Source organism: Erinaceus europaeus, chromosome 3 (genome assembly GCF_950295315.1).
Source record: "Erinaceus europaeus chromosome 3, mEriEur2.1, whole genome shotgun sequence".
Lineage (NCBI taxonomy): Eukaryota > Metazoa > Chordata > Mammalia > Eulipotyphla > Erinaceidae > Erinaceus > Erinaceus europaeus.
Genome location: NC_080164.1, coordinates 149,752,529 through 149,769,850, shown reverse-complemented (window position 1 = coordinate 149,769,850; position 17,322 = coordinate 149,752,529). Strand labels below are relative to the sequence as shown.

The following is a 17,322-nucleotide window of genomic DNA, read 5'->3' as shown; positions in this document are numbered from 1 at the left end:
CCTGTCATGATGAGATGAGAAATTTTTACCTAGAGACCATTAACAGCCCAATAAAGTGACTTTAAAAATAAATTTTCTACTATTTTCTGTACATGTTAAATATGATTACATTTGTATCATCAATCCCATATGCTTACTACTCCCCTACAAAAATGCATATTTTTTCTAGAAAACTTTAGAACAAGGAGATTGCTACATCAGCTTAAATTTATTCCTTACAAAGTTTGAACACCACAGTATCTTTCCCTTTCCAAAGCTTGCTGTGTACTCTGTGCTGACCAGACTAGCTTCCCAACATACAAATTGTCTTCTTTCCAATAAAGTCATCCTTCTCTATTAGCAGTCCCACGGTTTTTGGATGACATTCACTGTCTTTTCCAAGCTGAAAATATTCACAGAGTCAGTGACTATTGCCTACAGAGATCATGACAGAAAAATAAGAATATTTTTTTAAATTTTTGTTTTCTAACTACAGTTATTTAGACAAAAGCACTAGGGTGTTGCATAGGTGCAATGCTAAAAACTTTTATTAAAGCTTAACAGAAAGCCTAATATAACAAACGAACTCTGAAGGCTTTTTTTTTTTTTTTTCCTCAAGCCTGAAGCTAAAACCCATTAAATGTGAAGAACTTTCTTCTCATGGCTTTTGTTGCATCTTTTATCATGTGACTATCTTACCAAAGCCTCTTTATAACTTAATGCAAACTTTTTTTTGTTTTTGTTTGTTTGTTTTGTTTTGTTTTGAGGTTATTGTATTTTTACATATTGCCCCAGCTCCAGCCCCCAACCAATAGAATGGCAGATTGGCCATACTGCCTGGTGCCAGGAGGTAGCCCATCTGGCTGTCCAGAGACACGCTGCGCTGCTGCATCACGTGAGACACCATGAGGTTCTGCTGGGGTCCTGGGGGGCCCATGAGGGAGCCCTGAAGAAACAGCATGTGGGTGGCTGGCTGTACACCTCACCCCCCATCCCCCGCTGCTTCATCAGCATGAAATTCTGCTGGGTCATGAGGCCTTGTGGAGGGGACATGACGCCCTGGTGCAGACCATGGGGCACCATGCCCTGCTGTGGGGGCACGCTCATTCTGCCCAGGAAGGACATCTGTCCGGGTGGCACATGGACATGTTGAGCCCCCACTGGACTCCCTGCTGGCCCGGGAGGTTGGGGGCCGTGAGGGGGTGTGCTCTGCCATCATGTTCTGCAGGTTCATGAGATGCATGTTTGGGGGCTGGGCCTTGGGGGGCTGATTCTCGCTCTTGGGAAAGTACTGAAGGGTGCTGCTTGGCTTCTCAGAGGGGATGATCCTTGACGAGTCAAATTCGGGGATTCCCGTAGGGGTGGGCCGGATCACCTCGCTCAGCTGGTTCATTCAGCACTGATTCCACGCCTGGAAGCCCATGTGCCCAGCCATGACTTTGCCCATCAGGTGTTGCTGGGGGAGCAGGGGGCCAGGTGGCTGGCTGGGCAGATCCTCTGGGGCAGGCTGCTGCAGGCTAGGCCCCCCGCTCCCAAATGCAAACTTCTATTGAAGATTGGTGGCTGCATAGCAAAAAGTGTTATGTCTTAGAAATTACTATAATTGACATATTGGGTGACATAGCTTAAAGGCTCCTTTGATGTCATGAATTGAAGACTTATAATTCACTTACCTATTTCCACGTTTTAATTGCTTTTAGTTGAATATTTTAAAATCTACTTGTCAATCATAGCTGACATAGCCAAGCTGATGCCTTATCTCCCTTTGGGTTAGATCTAAAAATCAGTTGGTTGGAATAACATTGCAAAGAACTTGGTTTATCCCACCCACTTTTCATGTAATGAAATTATTTAAATTAACTAAATATTTCTATTCTTCTACATGATATAAGTTTCTAACTAAAGCAATTTTATTCCATGTTGTCACTAAAAGCAATTGTATTTAAGTCAGAAAAAGCATTTGGTTGTTGGAAATAATTCTCTTCAAGAAATCATTACTATTTCTATAAAGTGGTAGGTTTTTCATTCTCAATAATTTCAATTCTGACTTTGTTATAATCAAGTACACATAGTATACAAAATATATAAATTATAATCTTGACACAATTGTTATTATTTTCAAATTTATGTGACAATCTAATGCACATGTATTAGAAATAGCTAATGTTTGAATATTTAAAATGGATAGAATTTTGTCGATAATAATCACAGCTAGATATTATATAGCAGATAATAGGTGAGGTAGAGAATGGCAAATATTTCTCAGATATTTTCTTCTTTAACTACACAATTAATCTATAGAGTTTCTTCTAATATTATTTCATTTTATAAATACAGAATCTGAAGTTTCAGGATGCCAATTTTTTCTCAAAGTTATGTGTAGCTTATTAGAATGAAGAACACAAAAGGTGGAGATATTACATAAAGTAATCAACATAGATGATTGATGTGGACAGTTTAATCTTCTGTGCCTCAATGTATTCATCCAGAAAATGGGCATAAGTATATATTTAAATGAGTGTGACATAAAGTGATATGTAGATATCAATTGGCAAAGAAATTAGAACTTGATATGAATGGTAGTTATTATTCTCCCTCCCAGACTGAATTTATTTTTATTAGTCTGAATGGATAGGAAGCTTGCTTTGTGTATTCCATTGCATGTTTCAACTTTCTTTCACAATGGTGAAGTCTGCAAATTCACAGACTTGACTAGTCTTCCCTGATCGATTTTTTTGCCTATAGTCATGCACTCTGAAATTTCCATGATTCTATTTTTAGTCTTCTGGAATTGTGATTGAGACTGTCAGCCAAGACTAATGAGAATAAGGCAAACAAATTTTATTATCTTTTAGACAAGCTCCCAACCTTTCTGGAAAGCCACTGATGGTGAGTCATCCATGCTATTTTTGTATGAGTGTCAAGACTGAATTCAAAGTAGAATCTCTGTTTGCGACAAGCTTCATTTTATAGATTTTATGAAATTCTACAATGATATGCAAGCTCATTTGTGTGCCAGAAAATTATTTATGAAAGAAATAACAGTGAAAACATGTAAAATGTTAACCCTGGAGAGTAACTGTATATCCATGAAATAATAATGAACTCTTCAACACTGTGCTATCCATGAAAGTTATAAAGTGAAAGTTAGTAGATTCAGATTCTGGCCCTTATTAATTTATTAACTATCATTAACTTATTTTTATCCTTTTAGAAGATTAACTCGTCTAAGATGACAATTTTGAAACAGAGAATCTTTAGTGTCCCTAACAGAACTTTGAATATAGAATCTGAAAGGAATTCTCAGTGCACTGTGTTGCCTTCTTGCTACCACAGGCTCTTTTGTTCAGAGAAATACTCAGGCTTATAGCTCAATAAGCATTCTAATGGTATATTTTCCAAACTGTTACTTTTTTACTCACCACCAGGGAAAAAAAGTATCAATCTATATATTGAGTTCTCTTTCAAAGTTTTTTAAATCTTTCAAATCTTTCAGTCATCATTAAACTTTCTACCCTATGAATACATTAATGACAGTTTATTATTTTGTTTTCTGTTTGGATTTGAGTGGTATCATATGAAAGTCATATTAGTATTAACTGGGACTAAATTTGTGAGTTACATTAAGAGAATATAAGGGCTAGTGAGAGGCCTTAATAATTATGTAAGTGATTTTTCTTGCCTGAAGCTCTGCGATTCCAGGTTTATTTCCCAGCAACACCATAATAAGCCATAGCTGAGTAAGTATAAAATAATTGATTGATTGATTAATTAAAATTACATATATATTACATATATACATATAATTACATATATACATATTCATATATATATATATATATATATATATATATGAATTTCCCTTTTTGGAATAATCCAAGTTTGAGTCTAGTGTTTTGTATGTGTATATAACACACTGAACTAAGAGGTAAACACCTCTGAAAAATATGGATTTTAGTTACTTCATAAATTTAAGCCATAAATTTAAGTCAAAAGTCAGCAAAACTGGCATTGATTTTAAAATATATTAAAGTATGTGGTAACATCTGTATATACTTGGTGATTGCAAAAATAATAATAATTAATTATGATTGTGGTGAATAACACTGAGTGAAGCATCCCTGCATACTATTTGATTAACCTGGCTCTTGAACAAACTATAGACACAAAATAATTCCAATCCCAAACTTGGCTGGGGGTACTATTTTAAAATATTCACCATTATAAATTGGACTTAGTATACTAAGATTTAAATAATTTGTGCATACACAAACTCCCAACTGTAACAAGATACCTTTTTCACATTCATGATAGTATTACAATGAATATCATGCACAGGTTGTATTGTCTGTACTTTAAAATCATCTTTGTTAAATAAATATATTAGGAGCTTAGTATAATAACAACAAAAATAATTGAATACATGAATGATAGATATCACTATTAAGAATATATTTGGAAGAATTTTATTTTTCTTGAAACTCTCAAGTCGGAAAAAAAAGACACACCTAGTTGGAGGCCCATCTGAATCAGCTGCACATTATAGTGTGCAAGGACTTGGGCTTGAGGCCCCTATCCCGACCTGAAAGGGAGAAGCTTCACAATCAATGAAACATTGATATAGGTGTCTTTTCCTCCCCCTCCCCTCTTAATTTCTGTAAACAAACAAAGTCATATTTATTTAAAAATAAAATAAGACTCATCTTCTCAAGTAAAAATTCACTTCTCCCAGTTGATGTTGTAAGAAACAACAAATGGACTCAGTTAAACAACTAACAATTTGCAGTTCTGCCCCACCTCTGTGAGATTATTATAAAATCTACCAGAACTTCTTATTTATTACTTAAAACCCCTGTAGGACTGTTCAGCTGTCTACAGAAAGCTGAAATAAATCTTATACTACAATTAGGAAATAAAAAGTGTATCTTAGCATTAATGACTTAGCATCAATAGCATTTGCATTGCTTTCATTTACATAGTCATTTTTTAATGAATTCACTAGTTGTTACTGTTTAATATAAATAATGACATAAAAATGTCTTAATTAATTTTACATAAGTAATAAAATTTAAATTTGAGAATTTTTGATCCATCCATATTGAGCTTATAGAAATAATTAACATACTATATATTCCCCTTCCTTCAAAATTGATGTTGAAAATAATTTTTAAAAAATATTTTATCTATTTTATTGAGACGGAAATTAAGAAGGAAGGGAGAGGTAGTGAGGGGAAGAGAGAAGGAGAGACGAGTGCAGCACTGTTTCACTAGTTGTGAAGCTCCCCCCACCTGCAGGTGTGTGTTTGAACTCAGGTCACTGTACTTTGTAACATGTGTGCTCTGATTGGTGCATCACCACCAGCCCCTTGAAAATAAATAATTCTTACAATTTTTATTTAACTTCATTAGTTTTTCTTTTTTCATTTTGTTGTTTTTTGTTTGCCTCCAGGGTTATCAGTATAGCTTGGTGCCTGCACTACAAATCCACTGCACCTGTGTTCACTTTTCAAATTGTTTTTCATAAGACAGAGATAAATTGAGAGAGGAAGGGAAGATAAGGAGAGAGAAAGTCCCCTGCAGACCTGCTTCAGCATTTGTGGAGCAGTGCCCCTGCTGGTGGGGAACTAGAAACTCCAACTGTGATCTTTGACAGGTCCTTGCTTGTTGTACTATGTGTGCTTAACCTGGCGCACTACCCCCTTGGCACCCTAACTTCATTGTTTTCTTACTTCTTTACTCTTTTTAAGAATGTTTTTGCTTATATATACATGTTTCTCAGTATGTCTGTGTTGAAGCATTTCCACTGTCAGTTTGTCCCAGTGAATCACCTCAAACACTCTTCTCTTGCCTCGGTTTGTCTTATTTCCTACTTTCTTTTTAGTCAAATGACTACATAGTTTTGGAATCAAAGCATGATTTTCTGAAAATATAAGTTCATCTAGAGTCTCTGAAGAAGTTTTCATTACTGAATTGGGTTTCTAGAAACCAGATATTAAAGTGCAAGTAAATCTATTTCTTGTTTGTTTTCTAGAATAGTAGAAGACTCATAAGGTGAGTAATATTAAACACAGAAACTTCATTTTAACTTTATATAAGAATATTTCCAAAGAAAATAATTCAAACATGTACTCTAGTGTTTACTACTGAGGAGAAAAATCCTCCAGGAGCAGGTTTTCTGAGAGTTTAGTACTTGAAATAATACATTTTCTAAGCATATATATTCTCTTTCTGTTTTTTTTTTTTTTTCCTACCCAGTACTTGCTGGAGCTTTAGGCAAATATTTTCATTCTGCAGGATTCTATTACTCCCAGAAGACTCCTTTTCAAAAGAGTAGTAGAATGACAGAGAAAAAGAGAAAGAAAAGGTGAGACACCTCAGCAATTTTCCACCAGCCCTTTACACGGTTCCCATGCGGTAGTCCCGAGCGCCTACACAAGCCCTCTCGCGTGCACGGTGTGTGTTCTCTACAAGGTAAGCTATTAAGAAATTTTTATGAAGTACAATTATATTATGTTTTCCAGGCATTAATTAAATTATATTCCTTTCACAATTATTACACACTGAATATTTCAGCCCACGTTTTTACCAGTATTCCTTTTAGCACTTTTTTTTCTAGTAATTTGATACTGAGTTGATTATGAACCTGCTCTGCTAGTAGTTTTCATCCTTTTATTTGAATAGGGTAAGCAAAATTTATATTTAAAAAACACTGAAGCAGGGTGATGCCACAACTGGTAGAGCACATACACTACAATGCACAAGACACAGGTTCACATCCCTGGTCCCCAGTTACAGAGGAAAAGCACTGTTGTTGGTGTGTCTCTTTCTCTTCCTCTCTGTCTCCCTCTTCCTTCTCAATTTCTGTCTCTACTCAAAATAAAATAATAAAACAATGTTTAAGGTTACTTAGTTGTAACTCATTTCACTATTTTCCCCTTAAGTTTAATCCTCTATACTATTTTTATTTTTCTATTCTGAGATGTGCATTGTGCATTAAAGCTTTTACCTATTACAACTGACTCCTTCTACTTATAGACAGAATTCTTTATATTTTTGACTATGTGATGGTTTCAACCTTGCCTATATATCCAGTTGAAATATATAAAGAAATTCCAAAGTGTCCTGGAAAACTAAAACTGAAACTTTCCAAACTGGAAAAGAAAAGTTGAATTATTGATTGTTTTTGGATTCATTAGTTCAAAGCATATTAGTACTTTTATTTTTATGAATTTAATTAATTTATTTATTTTCCCTTTTGTTGCTCTTGTTTTTATTGTTGTTGTAGTTATTATTGTTGTTATTGATGCCGTTGTTAGATAGGACAGAAAGATATGGAGACAGGAGGGGAAGACAGAGAAGGGGAGAGCTAAAGATAGACACCTGCAGACCTGCTTCACCCCCTGTGAAGTGACTCCCCTGCAGGTAGGGAGTGGGGGCTGGAACCGGGATCCTTAAGCTAGTCCTTGTGCTTCGCCACATGCATTTAACCTCTTACCGCCAGACTCCCAGTACTTTCTTTTAAGTTCTAGTCTTCAAAATCTGATTTTCTTTCAAATTTTGAATATTCTGACAGTTGGAGTTGTAGGCATAGTGGCATTCTCATGCATATTTTTTTTCTGAATAACAGGATATAATCATACTATTCCATATCTCTATCTGATCTGGTCTATTTTTTTTCAAGTATACCAAGTTGCATAGATAGATGGCAAAAGCTAGGTAGGCAGGTAGTTACAGAGGTAGGTAGGGAGGTAAGGTAGATAGATGATAGATAGATAGAAGTAGTTATTTTTTTACTTAACGTAGTCCTCTTTTCCTTTCTACCACATCAAGTATTTGCAAAGTGTGTGAATTCTTTTTTTCTAAAACAAATCCCAAGGATCCTATCATTCAGGCATCAGTAATAAATATTTATAGGCCTGCAAAATAGCTTTGTTGGATATTGTATTTGAGAGCCTGTCTCCCACTGCATTGAAAGAAGCTTCAGTGATGGTGTCTATCTTCCTCTCTCTCTCTTCTACTATCTCATAATAGTAATAATTATACTTATTACTATTCTAATTATTACATATTTATGAATGAAATGATGTCCTTATTTGTCCAAATCATTCATTAAGATTAATTGTGCCACTCATTATCTTTTGTAGAACAATGGCACTGTCACAGTTTCAAAAAATTCTCTCAACTTGCTTTATTCTTAATCCTTATTTGTGTGTGAGCTCTTCATTTTCCTTCTAAAGCCTGACAGCTTAAATTTATGTGTATGGTTTCATAGCACCTTAAAATGCTTTATTAGCCTGTTTTTAAAATAATGAGTGTAGACAGATTATACTAGGCTTCTACTCCCATTTATTTCTATAAAATGTGATTTCTAACTGCCCAAAGGTTGTTTGTGAAAATTGTTTATTGACTTTCTCTCTCTTTTTTTTTTTTTTTTTTAGTCAATTTCTGCTTTGCGTTTCTACTTCTTTTTTTTTTTTTTACATGCATAACATTCCCCAGATTCCCATTTAACAATACAACCCCCACTATTTCATTCATCATCTTTCATGGACCTGTATTCTCCCCACCCACCCACCCACCCCAGAGTCTTTTACTTTGGTGTAATACTCCAATTCCATTTCAGGTTCGACTTGTGTTTTCTTTTCTAATCTTGTTTTTCAACTTCGGCCTGAGAGTGAGATCATCCCGTATTCATCCTTCTGTTTCTGACTTATTTCACTCAACATGATTTTTTCAAGGTCCATCCAAGATCGGCTGAAAACGGTGAAGTCACCATTTTTTACAGCTGAGTAGTATTCCATTGTGTATATATACCACAACTTGCTCAGCCACTCATCTGTTGTTGGACACCTGGTTGCTTCCAGGTTTTGGCTATTACAAATTGTGCTGCCAAGAACATATGTGTACACAGATCTTTTTGGATGGCTGTTTTGGGTTCCTTAGGATATATCCCCAGGAGGGGAATTGCAGGGTCATAGGGTAGGTCCATTTCTAGCCTTCTGAGAGTTCTCCAGACTGTTCTCCACAGAGGTTGGACCAATTGACATTCCCACCAGCAGTGCAGGAGGGTTCCTTTGACCCCACACCCTCTCCAGCATTTGCTGCTGTTACCTTTTCTGATGTGTGACATTCTCACAGGAGTGAAGTGATATCTCATTATTGTCTTGATTTGCATTTCTCTGACAATCAGAGACTTGGAGCATTTTTTCATGTGTTTCTCGGCCTTTTGGATCTCTTCTGTGAAAGAAGTTCTGAAAGGTCTCCTATAAACAGTCAGACCACCACAAATAGGACATATATCAAAACACTCTAAAACTCTACAAGAATGGCGTTAAAATATCTTCAATCTTTGATATCAATAAATGTCAATGGCCTGAATTCACCTATTAAAAGACACAGAGTAGGAAGATGGATCAGAAAACACAAGCCAACAATATGTTGTCTACAGGAAACTCACCTAACTCAACAAGACAAACACAGACTTAAAGTGAAAGGATGGAAAACTATCATTCAAGCCAATGGCCCACAAAAAAGGGCAGGAACAGCTATTCTCATATCTGACATGATAGACTTTAAAATAGATAAGATTAAAAAAGATAGGAATGGACACTACTTAATGCTCAGAGGATCAGTCAATCAAGAGGACTTAACAATTATTAATATCTATGCACCCAATGAGAAGCCATCTAAATACATCAAACTTCTACTGAAAGAGCTACAGCAATATATTAACAATAACACAATCATAGTAGGGGACTTCAGCACCCCACTATCTCAACTTGACAGATCATCCAGGCAGAAAATCAGTAAAGACATAAGGGAGCTAAATGAAGAGATAGATAAACTAGAACTATTGGACATTTTCAGAGTCATTCATCCCAAGAAACTGACTTTCTCTCTTATATGTTAAAATTTCTCTTATATGTTAAAGCCTCTGTATTTTTTAAAGATACATCCCCTCTGACTCAGTTGTCTTTTACTCTTTTTCTTAATGTCTTTTAAACATCAGTCATGTTCATTTCTCAATTTAAAATTTATTTCTGTCTTTACTAGGCCCATCAACAACAGCAGTAAATGTTATTTCCTTTTCTCTTTCACATTTGTCTTAGCTGAGCTTTGTGACTTTTACCTTTATCCTAAGGAATTTGTTTCCTTCTTCCAACTTAGTTGTATTAGATATCCATTTCCCTTTCACACATCCTCATTTCAAGTTTAAGAAAAATTCTTCTAAAAAGATACTCATTTGGGGATCTAGTCCTGGCACACCTGACTGAGTGCATATATTTCAGTGCAAAAGGACTCAGGTACAATTGCCTGTTTCCTACCTGCAGGAAGAAATCTTCAGGAGTAGTGAAGAAGTGTTTCAGTTCTCTCTCTTTCTCTCTCTCTCCCTTTCTCTCTCTTTTCTTCTCTCTCTTTCTCCCTACCACCTAAATATTTCTATTCTAACTCTATGCAAAATAAAAGAATAAATGAAAATAATAAAATAAATTTTAAAATACTCATCTTTAAATTTTAATAAGAATTTGATTCTCTAGTCATTCAAACTCATATCCTCTTAAATAAGCTATTTTTGTGTTTCCATATAAATACTAAATATTTTTTCAAACTCATAAAGTTGTGTGTATTTCTTTAAAATGGTTTCTTCTCTCACTGCCTTTATGTGTTAATTTATAAAATTGATCACATTTATGATTTAAATCCAGTAAACCTAGAGAAATCTGTTCTATAGCTCTGTGGACTCAAGTTTTTCTCTTTCCATTCCTAGTCTGAAATGCAATTGCTAGAAGTGAAAAACAATAATAACACATTTTTAAATTACATGTCCAGGCATTTTAAACACATGTCTAGTTATAATGACTAGTTATAAAATAAATAGAAAAATCTTTATAAAGATTTCCACTGACCAACATCTGATTTACAAAAAAAATGAAAGGAAAGAAAAATTATTCCATAAATATAATTTTTCACTATCTTCAAAAAATAATAATGAATAATCAGGACAGTATATCCACAATAACTATAATATAGAAGAGCTAGAATTGCATTTTAAAAGTCCAATATTTAAGCTCTTAACCATATTGAATTAATCTGACTACACAGTTCACTTACCAGAATGCAATCCTGAAGGAGTTAATTTTAAGACAGGAAAAAATAAAAAGACTTATTGCACTATTAATATGTCTAATACTACCTAAGTCACTCACTGTAAACATCAGCATATACTTTCCAAAGTCACAATGAATATTCGCATGAGATTTGCAAATCACACACATGCACACAATTGCTTACTTATTAAAGTATCAGGAGAGAATATATCCTGGTCTTTACCAAATTCCTATTCATTCACTATAGGTTTCATAATAGCTTTTCTTGTCATTTAGGATACATCCCCCTTCTTACCAAGCATTTATGCATCCATATTTTCTGAGCATGCCAGAAAATGTTACTATTAATACTTATGCTATCAATTTGAGACAAAAAAAAACATAGGTGGCATATAATAAATATACCGTTTTTCCTTATTCAAAGGTTTTGGCTTCTCAATAGATAATCTTGTTGCTGAAATGCTAGTTTATGTTTATAATCCCAGAATGCCTTGGGCAATGGTCCATGTTTTAGGAGTGAAGGACTGCACTGGCTCAAAAGCTTTTCTGCCCAGGCTCTAGTCAAATGAGCACATTTAAAAAAAAAAATGATACCAACTCACATCACACAAAAATCACAGAATCACAAGCTTCCACATTTGGTTCTCTTTTTGAGGTAGTAATTTACAAAGTTTGTTTCTATTACTGAGGTAGTAATTTAACTAGAAAGACCAGTTGGAATCAGTTTTTTTTTTTCCTCCAGGGTTATTGCTGGGCTTGGTGCCTGCACCATGAATCCACTGCTCCTGGAGGCCATTTTTCCCCACTTTGTTGCCCTTGTTGTGGTTATTATTATTGCCATTGTTAATGTTGTTCGTTGTTGGATAGGACAGAGAGAAATGGAGAGAGGAGGGGAAGACAGAGAAGGCGAGAGAAAGATACACACCTGCAGACCTGCTTCACCGCCTGTGAAGCGACTCCCCTGCAGGTGGGGAGCCGGGGGCTCGAACCAGGATCCTTATGCTGGTCCCTGCGCTTTGAGCCATATGCGCTTAACCCACTGCACCACCGCCTGACCCCCCTTGTTTTTTAATATATGCATGTTAGGCAGACGTACAAATTATATACCCAATATATACATATAGGTATATGTGGATGTATTTATGTTTATTTCTTCTGCATAAATTTCTTCCTTAACTCATACTATTTTGAGTGTTATTCTTCTGTGGTATCGTAATTCCCTCTGCTTTTTTCTTCTGTTAAAACAGTTCAGAGTTCTAACTTTGAGTTTTCAGCAACAATATTAAACACTTAAAATGTAGGAGAGTCACTACATTGCCTATGATTCAGCTTTTTCTAGACTGTGTTTTATTGATTGTTAGAGTAGCAAATACTCTAAGGAGTAAAGGGAAGCACTTGGCACAGTTCATCTGGAACATTTATGATACGCATAATTGCATTATTGGAAAAAAAATAAAAGTCTCAATTATATCATCATAATTAAATGTTCCAACAAATGCTACAATCCCTTTTTATGCTTTTATTTTTCAAAGCCAGGGGTTCATTCATGTGCGATTTCACCCCTCTGGGATACTTGTCATTGAGACAGACCCAGGAAGAGACACAAAAACATAAACATCCTTCAGTGTCATTCCACCTCCCATGTGGTAGCTTGCATGCATGATGAGGCACACACCCTATCCTGTGAGCTATCTCTCAGGTGCCATTTTATTCTTAAACACCCAGGCAATTTTGGTTTAACTGGAAAGTTAACTTAAAATTATTGGGATCGGGGTGGGGGTGGGTGGGTGGGATGGGACACAGTCTTTTGGTGGTGGGAATGGTGTTTATGTACACTCCTAGTAAAGTGTGGTCATATAAATCACTAGTTAATTAATATGAGAGTTAATTAATATGAGAGGGGGAAATTAATTGTATGTCTCGAAGTTTTTAAAACACAGACTGAGTCTTTTTAATATATAGGATGTGTATTTGATATGTGGGCTCTCTCAAAAGCCTAGACCAAGTAGATCAGAAGCAACCAGTGGCACAGCTATATAAGATATTAGGTACTATACAGCAAACCCTAACAAAAGGACTTTTCAAAGTTAACCCAATTACCAAATAATATGATGATAACAATAACTATCCATTGTCTTTTTGAACCCTAAGACAGCAGGAACATCACATCTCCACTATAAAGCCTATATTTCCCCCAGTCCTGGAACCTTAGGATAGGGCCCACTTTCCCGCATGCCTCTCCCAATCCATATCAAATAATATTGCATCCGCCGATCACAACCTAATCAACGCAACGATTGCCACCTCAACATGCTTCAGACTGTGTCCAGAGACTTCAGGTGTGGAATGACAATCCTTCAGCTTCATTACTCGGGTGAGACCTTTCCTTTCATAGTATTCTCTAATTCCATCCCAGGTGGATCACTTTCTAACAAAGTCCCAAAACCTAGATATACACCAGGTTCCAGGAGATAGAGCATATGTTCACACATATCCATAAACTAGTGCAAAATATATACCTGAAAGCAGAAGTACACTAGAGTTTTAGTGAGTACCCCACCAACACTTCCCCACTATTCCAACCTTTGGGTCCATGATTGCTCAACAACTTGTTTGGCTTCGTATGTTAACTCTCTTTTCAGCCACCAGGTTCCAGATGTCATCAGGATGCCGGCCAGGCTTCCCTGGACTGAAGACCCCACCAATGTGTTCTGGAGCTCCACTTCCCCAAAGACCCACCCTACGAGGGAAAGAGAGAGGCAGACTGGGAGTATGGACTGACCAGTCAATGCCCATGTTCAGCGGGGAAGCAATTACAGAAGCCAGACCTTCTACCTTCTGCAACCCACAATGACCCTGGGTCCATGCTCCCAGAGGGATAGAGAATGGAAAAGCTATCAGGGGAGGGGATGGGATATGGAAATTGGGTGGTGGGAATTGTGTGGAGTTGTACCCCTCCTACCCTATGGTTTTGTTAATTAATCATTTCTTAAATAAAAAATAAATTAAAAAATTATTGGGATCATTCTCTCTACATCTTTGCTAAGATTTGTTGCCTAAATGTGAACAAATAAGTATTATTCCTGAAATTTGATGTTCTCATCAGTAAAAGAAGGGTGCTAATAACTCGTTTTTCTGCTTGAAATAAGTCAAGCGGCATTAAATGTATGTTGACCAACAAATACCTTCGCAAACATTCTATTTTCTATAACACAGGTTTTGGTTGTCATCCTTCTATGCTAACACAATGAATGGATCATTTCAAGATGCTGCTGCACATGTTTTTTTTTTTCCCCAGTAATATTTTGATGGTCTACAGTCCACAGAAAAAACAAATTAGTAAGATAAGTTGTCTATATATCATTTTTTAGCTTATCAAAAGCATGTTCATCAATGTTGTCTGAAGAAATTAACACATAGGGAGTCAGGCGGAAGCACAGCGGGTTAAGCGCACATGGCACGAAGTACAAGGACCTGTGTTAGGATCCTGATTCGAGCCCCTGCCTCCCCACCTGCAAGGAAGTCACTTGATAGGCAGTGAAGCAGGTCTGCAGGTGTCTATCTTTCTCTCCCCCTCTCCATCTTCCCCTCCTCTCTCCATTTCTCTCTGTCCTATCTAACAATGATGACATCAATAACAATAATAACTACAACAATAAAAAAACAAGAGCAACAAAAAGGAAAATAAATAAATTTTAAAAAGATCTCATAAATAAAAGAAATTAACACATAGAACTGTTCTTAAAATAGATGTTTAAAGACTGTCTTCCAACAGTTGACTTACCAAAATAGCTGCCATCTTTTTGATGATAATAATTTAAATTTAAATTATCAGTCTAAATATTAATTTTATTAATTTTAAAATGTGTTATATTTATTTTTTAGGTAGAAATACCCAGAAATAAAGAGGGTAAGGGGGGATACAGAGGAAGAAAGACAGACACCTGCAATACCACCACTTGTAAAGCAGGACTAGGGGCTCACACTGGGGTCCTTGAATATTGTGACATGTGCACTCAACCAGGTGCGCCACCACCTGGCCCCTAAATATTAACTTTTTCCCCTCTGTTACTAAATTAAAAATAATATGAGATATGAGCACTTACTAAAATACAATGACATATTCAAAATAATTTAGCAATTACTTTTATTAAGTTGAACAACTTTCTGGATACTTTTTTCAATTCATTCATTCTCCTGAGTAATCAGCTTAAACATGGTAAACATGACACAATAAAGTGATTTGAAATTAAAATTCAGTAAGTATCTTTCAGTATTTTGTAAGATAAAATTTTGTGCCATCCTTCTTTAAGAATGCCTATCTTATACCATCACCTCATGATAGAGGTGAAACTGCCTTTCATTCATGTGTGAGATCTTTCAGCATGCTGAAGGGGCAGGCTGCCTACTTCATAGCACAAGGACAGAAATCACAGAGGAAATCAGCACACAACTTTTCTTGATGGAAACAGCAGGGAACAATGGCCAATTTAGAGTTAGGGACCCCCTACCTGTAATACCTTCTATTGATTTTCAGGGAAGAAAATTCTTCCTTTAAAAATACTAATCGCTATTGCTCTCTTTGTTCATTTGATTTAATTTCAGAGTCTGCCTTACTCCACACTTCCACTAACTTTCTCTCGGAACTCATTCATTTAATTAGGAAAGTGTTGTTAGAGCACAAAGTCTCCTCACCCCCCAACACAATGACTTTTCTAATTTTAATATTCATGCAGCACTGGAAAGCTATGATATCTGTTACTTATTTTTAATTATATAAAATGTTTATGCGAAATAGAAAAAACTTGTCATTGTTTTTGAAGTATAATTCTCAGAATCACTAATACACTAATTAAAAAGAAAAACAGATGACATCATGATGGCTGCCTGCTATTATCAACACAGAAATGTTACCAACAGCTCTGTGTTCTTCATGAATATAGCACAGACTGGCAGCTCTTGCCCTCCTAAGGAGTTCTTACCATATTTTGTGGTGTCTGAAAACATAATTATTTCATTCTCCAAGAAGAGCAATATCAAGTTCAATAATTTATATCTCCTCTTTAGGGAGAAATATATCACCCCATGTATGGATTACAAATTAATTAAGAACTTGTTTCAGGATTGAAATTCAATAAAGTATCTATTAATAAATAAAACTGATTTTTATCCACTAGACATGTTACAAATAGGTTAGTAACATTCAGGGAAAGAAATAAAGAATATAAATACTGAGTTACTTTTAAAACAGTAAAAAAAAAAAAATCCAAAAAAAACCACATAATTGTATATCAGAGCAGAGCAGATGACATCTTTAAAAGCTGTCACTTCTGACTTTAGCTAGTTAAGAGAGTCCAGAGGGCTGCTGCTTCACTATATGAAGCTCTGAGATCAATCACAGTGTATAATTCATGGAAAATATATAATCTTGTATTGATTATCTCTTCAACACAATATCCGACTACACAAAGAAGACTTTTGCGAAATTTGATACTTCAAAAATGGATTACACCAAGTATTTCTTGAATTCTAATACATGTTGACCCAAAATAGAAAAGTAAGGAAACAGTCAAGTTATACAAAGCACACAAAACTCAAACCAAATCATACACATTTTAGAAGTTTTCCAATTAGACCAAAAGATAAATGTACCTTAATCTTGTCATTTGGTTTTACTTTTTTTTCTTTTTAATTTTGTTTTCTTTTTTTAACCTTTATTTTTTTTATTTACTTATTTTTATTTATTTATTTATTTATTTATTTTACCTCCAGTTTTATCATTGGGGCTCGGTGCAGGCACTACAAATCCACTGCTCCTGGAGGACATTTTTTCCCATTTTATAGGATAAGACAAAGAGAAATTAAGAGAGGAGGGGAAGATAGAGAAGAGAATAGAAAGACAGACACATGCAGACCTGCTTCACTGCTTGTGATGCGATCCCACCTAGCAGATGAGGAGCCAGGACCTCCAACTGGGATCCTTGTGCGGGTCATTGCACCTCATACTATGTGTGCTGAACTGGGTGCGCTACCACCCAGCCCCTATTTGGTTTTACTTTTAATTATTATATTAGTGATTCTGAGAATTGTACTTCAAAGACAATGAAGGAATGAATTTTTTTTTTCTATTTTGCATCAATATTTATACGATTTAAAAATAAGTAACAGATATCACGGCTTTCAAGTGTTGTATGAATGTCAAAATTAGAAAACTCAGACTTTCATGGAAATTATA

At 35.5% G+C, this 17,322-nt stretch overlaps 1 pseudogene; it reads right to left on the bottom strand.

Annotated features, from left to right (window-relative positions):
• Positions 1-567: 567 nt before the first annotated feature.
• LOC103128797 (B-cell CLL/lymphoma 9-like protein) lies at positions 568-14,886 on the bottom strand (annotated as a pseudogene).
• Between the last annotated feature and the right edge of the window lie 2,436 nt (positions 14,887-17,322).